At 40.2% G+C, this 10,046-nt stretch overlaps 1 pseudogene; it reads right to left on the bottom strand.

Annotated features, from left to right (window-relative positions):
- Positions 1-2,061: 2,061 nt before the first annotated feature.
- On the bottom strand, positions 2,062-4,789 carry LOC138144276 (ATP-dependent RNA helicase DDX42 pseudogene; annotated as a pseudogene).
- Between the last annotated feature and the right edge of the window lie 5,257 nt (positions 4,790-10,046).

Consider the following 10,046-nt stretch of genomic DNA (forward strand, 5'->3'; position numbering starts at 1 on the left):
TCCCACTAGTTCTATTCTCTACTTTGATCCTGTCCATTTTCAAAAGTGGGTGCTCCCAACTTCCCTCCCCCCGGTCTTCCCTCCATTCAATCATTCCCCCTCTCATCCCTTCCCCCCCTACTCTCCTGAAGTGTGAGATACCCTATTTAGTGTGTATTTCATTCCCTCCCTGAGCCAAATTCAATGAGAATAACTTTGTTGCATTCCCTTTTGCCTTACTGTTCTTCCCCTCCATTGTAACCATTTTCCCTTGCCTCTTCTATATGAGATAGTTTAGCCCATTCTGTCTTTCCCCATCTCTTCTCATTATATTCCTCTCTCACCTCTTAATTTCACCTTTTAAGTATCATCCATTCCTATTAAATTGGTCCTGTGCCTTCTATCTATGTCTACCTGTAAACATATATACACACATTCACATATGTATTCATATGCCCATATACCCTCCAATATAAACATATATGTATATATGTGTGTATATCCCTTTCAACTATTTTCATACTGAGAAAAATTTCATCAGTTATAATTATCATTTTTCCATGTAAGAATGTTAATAGTTCAACTTTAATAAGTTCCTTATGGTTTCTTTTCCCTGTTTACTTTCTCATGTTTCTCTTGCTTCTTGTATCTCAATGTAAAATTTTCTATTTAACTCTGTTTTTATCATCAAGAATGCTTGAAAGTCCTCTATTCCACTGAATGACCATATTTTACCCTGAAACACGATACTCAGTTTTGCTGGGTAGGTGATACTTGGACCTCTGGAATATCATATTCCAAGCCCTTCAATCCCTCAGTGTAGAAACTGCCACATCCTGGGTTATCTTGATTGTGTTTCCAACAATATTCAGATTGTTTCTTCCTGGCTGCTTGTAATATTCTCTCCTTGATCTGGGAATTCCAGGACCTGACTGTAATATTCCTAGGAGTCTTCTTTTTGGAATCTTTTTCAGAAGGTGATTGGTGGATTATTTCAAGCTTTATTTTTCTCTCTAGTTCTAAAAGATCAGGGCAGTTTTCCTTGAAAATTTCTTGGAGGATGATTTCTAGGTTTTTTCTTTGATCATAGCTTTCAGGTAGTCCAATAATTTCTAAATTATCTCTCCTGGATCTATTTTCCAGGTCAGTGTTTTGTTTTTTTTCCAATGAGACATTTTTTCCCAGTAATAAAACATTTATTAGAGCAAGCAGAAAGGATTGCACATGTGAAAGAAAGCTTCACAAGTGTCACAAAATCTGGTAGTTCTGGATACTTTTATAAAGATGAAAAGAAACCATTTCAGAAAAAAAGGTTATTATGGCAAAGGTAAAAAAATGTAATTATAATGAAATCAGATTTTTAAAATTGCTGAGGTTTATTTTTAATTAAGAAACATCTTAGCCCTAGGCAAAAATTTCCAGAATACTTCCTAATCACAGTAGCTCTGGGCATGGCTTGTCAGGGACAGGTTCCTATTCTCTTCCCTGTATCTGAAGGTTCCTGGCTGAGGAGCCAAAGTACTGCTTCCCAAATGACCTGGAACAACTGTAACCCTGTGAAAAACCTTTTGAGGTTGTGCCTGCCTGCTGCCATATATGGAATCCAAAACTCAGTGCAGAGAGCCTGCCCACCTCACACTAACCCTTACCTGGCCACTGAAAAAGAGAAGAAAATCTGTCAGGAGTCAGAACAAAAACAGAACAAAACTACAGAGCACAGACCTGTACTCCACAGTTAGCTTTCAGGACAACCTGAACTGGCTCCCCAACACCTAAAGAGGATTTAAGGAGCAGATATATGGCTTCCTAACAGTTCTTAAGTCTCAGAAAATACCAGAAGCTCCATCTTAGCCACAGTTCAATGAAGACCAAAGCAGCTTCAAAGGAAGCTTAAGCAAAATGATTCTAAAGAAGGGGTCTTATTTCTAGGCCCTGGCTATTGATTTCCCTTAGGAGCCAAGGATCTTTGCATCTTAGATTTATGGGCCCCAACTTATCCCCCAGGATACAGCCATTTATGCAAAGAAATCCTTAAAAAAAATACACTCCACCCATTTTGTTCCATGCTTTTGCACACAGCCTCTAACTGTCCCATCGGCTCTTCTTGTGTTCGGGTGGCTCAGGCACAGCAAAGCCATCTGCTGTCTTGTCTGTCTTCAAGTGTGTCTTCCTGTCCATCCTGTTGTCTGTCCTGTCATCTGTCTTGCTCTCACAGCCACAAGCCTCTTTCCTGCTCTCTTCATTCATCACTCCCAACTGGCTTTCCCCATTTCGACCACCACCACTCCCATGTCTGTTCTCTCCATGCCGGTGACCATCTCCATGCCGGTGACCATCTCCATGCCGGCCACTGCATTCTGGATGGCGGTATCCATCACCATGGCGGCCATCTCCATGACGTGGACCATCATCATGGCGATTACCACTGTCTCCATGGCTATGGTGACTACTATCTCGGTTCTCTGGGTATCGCTCTCTATTTCCATTACCACTGCCAACACCAATTCCTTCTCGGTTGTTGCTCCCAGAAGCTGAGGTGTTGAGATCCTGGATTCCAGTAGGTGAGTACCTTCCTGGAACACTTCTAAGGTTCCCAGCACTAGCAAAGGCCAGGATACTCTTGGCAGCTGTGGCAATGGGGCTGTCAGAATCAGCATGGCCCTGCTGGGCTGAATTACTTGGGACGGAATTCAAGCTCCCTGCACTGGTCCACCCACTTGCCCCAGCAGCAGAGCTCCCAGCCTTCTGATTGCTTAAACTGGCAGCAACAAAGTGGCTCTTGTACTGCTACTGGAAAGCTACTTTTACTGCAGTCAGACGGTCTCCCATGGCCCTTGTGGAGGGCTTATAGGCCTCATAGTTACTCATCATGTTGCTGTTGTTTCCAAGGTCTGAGTTCTCAGAGCCTAGACCAGGCCATTCTCTTTAGCCAAGGCCTCTACCACCAATGTTTAATTTTAGTTTTTTTTTTTCCTTTCCCTCCTTTGAATCGAGATTCCTGAAACCAGGCATTCTGCATTGCTAGGTCCAGAGGTTCCTTGGTAACATGTTGATTGGCCCCTTCCATGTTCCTGACAAGGTCGCCAGCAAAATTCCTGTCCTTGCGAGTCAAAAGAGTATGCCACACCCTTTACACCTGCTCGGCCTGTCCGGCCAATTCTGTGTGTATGGGTGTCAATGTCCTAAGCCATATCATAGTTGATGACAGTCTTAATTGAAGGAATGTCCAAACCACGGGCTGCAAAATCTGTAGCCACAAGAACTGGGATGTCGTTTTTCTTTAAACCCTAATGACCTTGTTCCTTTTACTCTGATCCATGTCTCCATGGAGCAGCCCCAGATTGTGTCCTTCCTCCCTCAGGTTGTTTGCTAGTTCATCAGCATTGGCTTTCTTAGTTACAAACAAGAGTACATTTCCTGAAGAGGTGAATTCTACCAGACGCTGAGTGAGCCAGTTCCATTTACTGGGTCCAGAGTGAAGAATTTCTACAATCTGGCTCACATCTTCATTTGCCTCTCCAATGTCTCCCTGCACCACTCGGATAGGATCAATCAGGATGTCTCGGGCCAGTTTTTCAATCTTTTTCCGGAAAGTTTCACTGAATAAAAGCGTCTGTCTATCAGGATGGACATAACTGACTATGGATCGCACCTCATACTCAAAACCCATGTCAAACATTCTATCAGCTTCATCAAACACAAGGTAAGACACTCTTTGGAGATTTATGGCTTTCTTCTTCACATGATTAATCAGCCGACCTGGGGTACAGACAACAATCTCAGCCCCTTCTTGAAGGGCTTTTGCCTGTTTCCACATGCTTCCTCCTCCATACACGGCCACAGATCAAAGATTATACACTTTCCCAAAACTCTTGCATTCTTCATAGAACTGCTGACACAGCTCCCTGGTAGGGCATAAAATTACTGTGATGGGTCCATCCCCTGGATCCAATTCCTTCTGATCCATGATATGAATCAACATGGGGCAGATAAAGGCTGCAGTTTTCCCACTGCCTGTTTTGGCAAAGCCAATCATGTCTCTCCAACTAAGTGCTACTGGAACACCCTAACACTGAATGGGAATAGGCTGTGTGCACTCAGATTTCCAAATCTGATGCATAAGTTGCTCATCAAATCCAAAGTGAGCAAAACTATTTGCTGGGCTGGGTGGAGCAACACCAGAGTCAGGAATATTGAGCTTATGTCGGAGATCAATCACCTCCTGTAGGATGAGGCTGGTTATCTCTTCATGCTCATTGTAGAAATTCTTCTCAAATGGTGGATAGTCAATCTTCGAATGATCAATAGGAGGAAGGTGATCAATGACTTTTTTGGCAGGTGCAATGGGATTTCCATCACTGTCATACTCCAGATTATCCTCTTCCTCTTCCTGAACCATACCAGCAGTAGGGTTTTCTGCCATGTCTCGAAAATAAGCTTCTTGGTCATTTTCCTCTTCAATGTCATCTCGAATACCCTTCACATTTTTTCTTTCCTTATCTTTTTCTTCAAGTCTCTTCATGTCTCAAGCTGCTTGATCCTCTACTTCAACCATGAATGGTTCCTGAGTATCATCAACACTGTCAGAGTCCGCTGACTTGGAATGGAATTGCTGGCAGGTAGGTGAATTTTCAGCAAGAATGTAAGGCAAATCGATGTTGCTAGAGTCTTCTTATTCATCTTCAAAATAAGCATTTTCTTCATCAAAGTTTGCTCATTTAGATCCAATCTTATAGAAAGAAGGGAGCTGTGGTGGAGCTGACTTCCCAAACCCTGCTGAAGAGCTGGTTACCCCAAAGCCAGTATGGGACTGTTGTGGGAGTTTTGGTTCTTCCTTTTTTTCCAGCAGCAATAGCAAATCCACCAAAGCCAAATCTCTGCTTGGTGCCAGGACCACCTTTGTTCCAATTCATGGTGTACATGATTGACCTTTCAGTCAACAAATATCCTCTTTGTGCACAGTTTGAGCTGCTGCAGCCAAAGACGAGTCCTGCCGGTCCGCATTAGGTGCGCTAGGTCTCCGTTCCCCCATGCTGGTGGGTACTAGTCGTTCTCCGCCTTCAGTCACAGCAGCGCCTTAGCCAGTTGCTGGGAGGGGGAGGGGCAGGACAATACATAATGTCTTCAATGAGATATTTCACATTGCCTTCTATTCTTTCATTTGTTTGGATCTGTTTAATAGCATCTTGATTTCTCATAAAGTCATTAGCTTCCGTTTGCTCCAATCTAATTCTGAAGGGATGATTCTCCTCATTGAGCTTTTGAGATTCTTTTTCCATCTCGTAAATTCAACTTTTTAAGGCATTCTTCTCCTCATTGCATTTTGAAGCAACTTTTTTCTATTTGAGTTAATCTATTTTTTAAGGTGTCATTTTCCTCAGTCAGGCTTTTGACTCTCATTTCATAATTTTTTTTCATTGTTATCATTTCTCTTCCCAATTTTTCCTCCACTGCTCTTATTTGCTTCTTAAGGTCCTCTATGGCCTGTAATCAACTTGTATTTTCCTTTGATGGTTTTGGTGCAGGAGTTCAGACTTCACTATCTTCCTCCTGTTTCATGCTTTAATCATTTTTGTCCCCAAAATAGGAGTATAATGTTGCTTTCTTCTGTTTGCATTGTTTTCTTTGCCTGGGCATGTTGCCACTCAATTACTTGACTTTTGGGGTTTTTGCCACAGTTAGGACTGTTACCAGATAGGGGAGCTTCTGTCCCAAATGTGTTTTTTTCAGCTGCTGGAGGTATGAGTTGGGAGCCCTTGCTGAAGCCTCCACGCACTCTGGCAAGCTGGACACAAACCTCAGGACTTCCACCCTACACCACAATCCAGATCCAAGCAGGTTAAAGCAAGAGTGATTACCCCTCAGACTGGTTGCTTGGCCGCCCTACACTCTGCAGGTCTGAAGCAGAAGATTCCATGTGGCAGGGAAGGCTGAAATGCAGCCCTCAGTGGCTTGTCTCCCTGGGGGCAATAGCCAAGGCACTCCCAACTACTGGTTCCCAAAGTCCATACTGCACTTACCTCTCACTTTGTCATTCTCATCTATGTGTTGATTAATCTCAAAAGGCCAAAGCTGCTGGTGATCTGGAGTCCCTTCAGCTTGCTCCTGCTCAGGCCTGCCCTGGGGTTATAAACTCCAACTCACAGGGGCCTGGACTCAACTTCCAAAGCACTGAGCTAGCTGATTCCTGCCGGCCATCCGGGCTGTCCTCAGCCTGAGGTAAGCTTCTTTCTAACATTTTGTGGAATCTGTAGCTCCAAAGTTTGTATAGAGTCCCCTTTTACATGGATTGGGGAAGATGGAAGCCAGGAGCCACAGGGAGGACCTACTTCCCTGCTTCAAAGACCCCCCCCCCCCTCGAATGTATATTTGTTATCTTAGTTGTATGTTAAAGTTAGATTCTGTTCTTGGGGTAGAGAGACTTTCCACACTTCAGGTTTCTTATACTACTGTTTTCAGAGATGGTTATATGTTTCTGTAAAATTCCAGTTCTTCCAAGATAATATGATTGAAAGAAAAGTATGGTCATTTCTTTGCCTGACTGTGTTTTTATTTATGAGTGGTCTCCTAGACAATTGTGTGTGCTAATGCTGTGCCTTGCCCTAGGACTGTTCCCTTAAACTACATTGGGGCAATGCAGCAGAGTCCTATACACAGTGACAGCAAAGAGTTTCCTGTAATCTCCTGAAAGTTGTCCATCTCCTTTATAATCTGTTATCTGAGAGCTATAGAAACTGCTGTTGCTGATTCAATAGCCCCTATATCTTACTGCTGACTTGCCCAATGGTCTCTCCTCAATGGAACTCCACTCTCACTATGTTCAGACAGACGTTTCTTGCCAACCTTCTAAGTTATGTTGTGCTGGGATTTTTTTTTTTCACCTTGTCCTTTTGTTGATTCTTTTTCTCTGGAATTAATTTTGAGTTATTATTTTAAAGTTTATTGGAAGGGAATTTTTCTAGAATCAATTTTTGAAGACACTGAAGTTGGAACTGAGTCTCTGTGGATAGAGGGAAAGGAATTAGATTTTTGGAATAAATGACCCATATATGACATTATATGCAAACATCTGAAGACAATTCCAATATGGAATAATTTGCTGGGTTAGGGATTTAATTATGGACTGAATAAACAAAATGTGATGATCAATTTGAATGCAGCCTGTGTTCAAAAAGGCATTCTATATCTTCTTGGATTTTGAAGGTGATTGAATCATGTTTGCCTCATTTGTCAAGATGGCTTCAAAATAATGGAAGAATTTTTCACCATGTTCAATTTTAATAGATGTGTCTCAATGAGGAGCCATCTTCAAATAATGCTAGCAGTTTGCTGTAACCAGATTGTATTTCCTCCAGTGCTCTTTTACTTTCTTCTTTGTCCTAGTCTTTAAAATATCCTTTCTTGCTTTCTTCAGACCTGCTTCCTTGTTGAAACTTTGCTTTACTTCATTTGCTTTTGCCTCTCAGCAAGTAGCTGGGATAGGTTATGACTCTCAGTGTTTGATCTCTGCAAATATATGTAAAACAACTTAGTTCATAAATATTTCCTAACTGAGAAAGGGTTGTTTTTTTTAATATTTCTTTTGATGAAATCTTCTGATAGGTTTCACAAGAGTAATGGATAGACAAATGATATACTTAAATTGATGAACAGACAACTATCTGAAACCCCAAAATTTAGACAATTGTAAACACAAGACTAATGTGGTCATTGACTCTCTTCCGGTGAAACTGTATGTAATTCCACAAAAGAAATGGAATAACACTATATTTAAAGTCAGGAAGACCTGGGTTCCGATAAGATTAAACTATGTGACACAGGACAAATCATTGTGCCAAGAAACTTTCTAAAAACCTGTGTTGCTGAGCCATTGCTGATCTGTATTGTTAGAATTTCCTCATTTTTTGTGTCACATACCAATGAAATTCCAGATTTTAATTTCCTAGACTGACCAAAATTAAAATACTCATACAACACACATATATACATGTACACACATATACACACAACTTTTATAGATATTCAACTTTGAAAAGACTAAAATAAAAATGGGGCAGCTAGGTGGCCCAGTGAATAGAGCACTGGCCCTGGAGTCAGGAGGACCTGAGTTCAAATCTGACCTCAGACAATTAACACTTATTAACCGTGTGACCTTAATCAAGTCACTTAACCCCAATTGCTCTGCCTTCTGCCCTTCAAATAGCATAAAATAAAATAATATACTAAAAATAAAAATCAAAGGCTACTAATATTATCAATAAAGTCTAGATGTTCTGCCTTCATATAAAATTACAAGGTTTTATTTCTTAGATGATACCTTCAGTTCTGGTTCCGACTATTACTAGTACAAACATTGTGATAAATTCCAATTGAAAACTGAAAGAGACAGGGAATATTCGAGAAAGTGGTGAGGTAGGGAAGAGGATGTGCACTACTATCCTTCAGCTTAAACATAGTACAAGTTTCTGTTTTACATTATATATATATATATATATATATATATATATATATGTGTGTGTGTGTGTGTGTGTGTGTGTGTGTATCTATATGTATATTTGTCAAGGTTATACATATAGAACAGGATCATATATCTCAGTCAGCATCATTGCCATCATTCCATCCTATACTTCTAGAAAACAATTACTTTCAGATCTTTCTCCTCAGCATCTAAATTCCAAGGGAAGTCAGGTCAGACAATTGAGTTCTCGGGGTTGACACTACAAAGGCCATATTTAATTGGCTTTGACTCATTCTGAAGAGTTCATTCTTCAAGAGTCATTTTCCCAACCTCAAAACATACAATCCCATACTTTACTGGGAGCTTTTATTTTTCCTTTGTTAAAAATTATAGAGTTTAACAAATTTATCAAGTGACAAATTCCTTCAACAGAAGGATTAGGAATGTCTTGGACTCTACTTTGTTCAGGGAATGGGATTCTGTGAATAGTGAAAAACAGAGGCATTATGTGGTGTTGTGCAGTTTTTACATCTCATTTCCTCTATCATTTATCAGTGAGAATAATATCATCAATATTTAATACTATATTCATTTGTTTACTTTATCTAAAACCATTCATTTTCCTTTTCTTTCATACTCTATTTGGGCACTAAGCTAATTAAAAAAATTTCCATTCACTTCCTTTTTAGTCAAGTATCAAGTTGATGTTTGCTTGAGTTTAGAATATATTAAAATTTTTCTTCCTGAAACATATTGTTAATTATTATGTTATTTAAAGGCTATCAGTAACATTTTGAAATTTTAATTAATCATTTCCTTCTGAAAAACAGGGACATCCATGAATTTTTGCCTATATCTAATTTATCATGTCCCTTGAAATAAAAACATTAAAAATATTTAAAACTATTCTTAAATTCCAACCCCTGCGCTCTAAAATAAGCAACATATTAGCATACTTTGACAAGAAATTAAAATTAATATTTAACTCAACGATTTAATTCAAAGAAATTGAGTCAACAATGAGTGACTAAACATTATTAATTGAAAATTATAACTTCCAGAGGCTCATGGGGCCTTCCTGGTTTGGGAGAGTAGGACCTCAGTGGGTCAGTATGTCCTTTCTGGTCTGCAGAGTGGTCAGCCGAGACATTTGCTTCTCGGTGATGCTGAAGGAGTGATTAAGACAAAGGATTATTGATTGAAGTTGGCAGTCACTTCCTCAGCTACCACATGGACTTGCTGCTATGTCCTATATAATCCAAACTGATTGGTGCTTGATCTCCTTGATTTCAGAGGCAACTAGTAGGTGAAAATGAAAAGAATTCAGGTCTTGGAATAAAAAAAAAACTGAGTTCTAATTCAAACTCACATTCTTTCTAGCTGTGTGACTCTGGGGCCCATTTTCTTCTCAGTAATCTGCTAAGAATCTTCTGTGCTAGAGATCTTCCTCTTCCATTCAACCTTAATTATTGGTCCCTCCCTCCCTGGACATCAGAGGGTACAGGAATTTTTAGTCCAAGTGTTATTGATGGTCTGTTGTATGTTGATGGAAATAGAGTTGAAAGAGCATCCAAGGTTCTTCAAGGTTTTGGGGCTGCTTGCAATCAAC

Source organism: Petaurus breviceps, unplaced genomic scaffold, assembly GCF_028583685.1.
Source record: "Petaurus breviceps papuanus isolate PSGF00001 unplaced genomic scaffold, PetGlider_PUasm1.0 90696, whole genome shotgun sequence".
NCBI classification, from domain to species: Eukaryota; Metazoa; Chordata; class Mammalia; order Diprotodontia; family Petauridae; genus Petaurus; species Petaurus breviceps.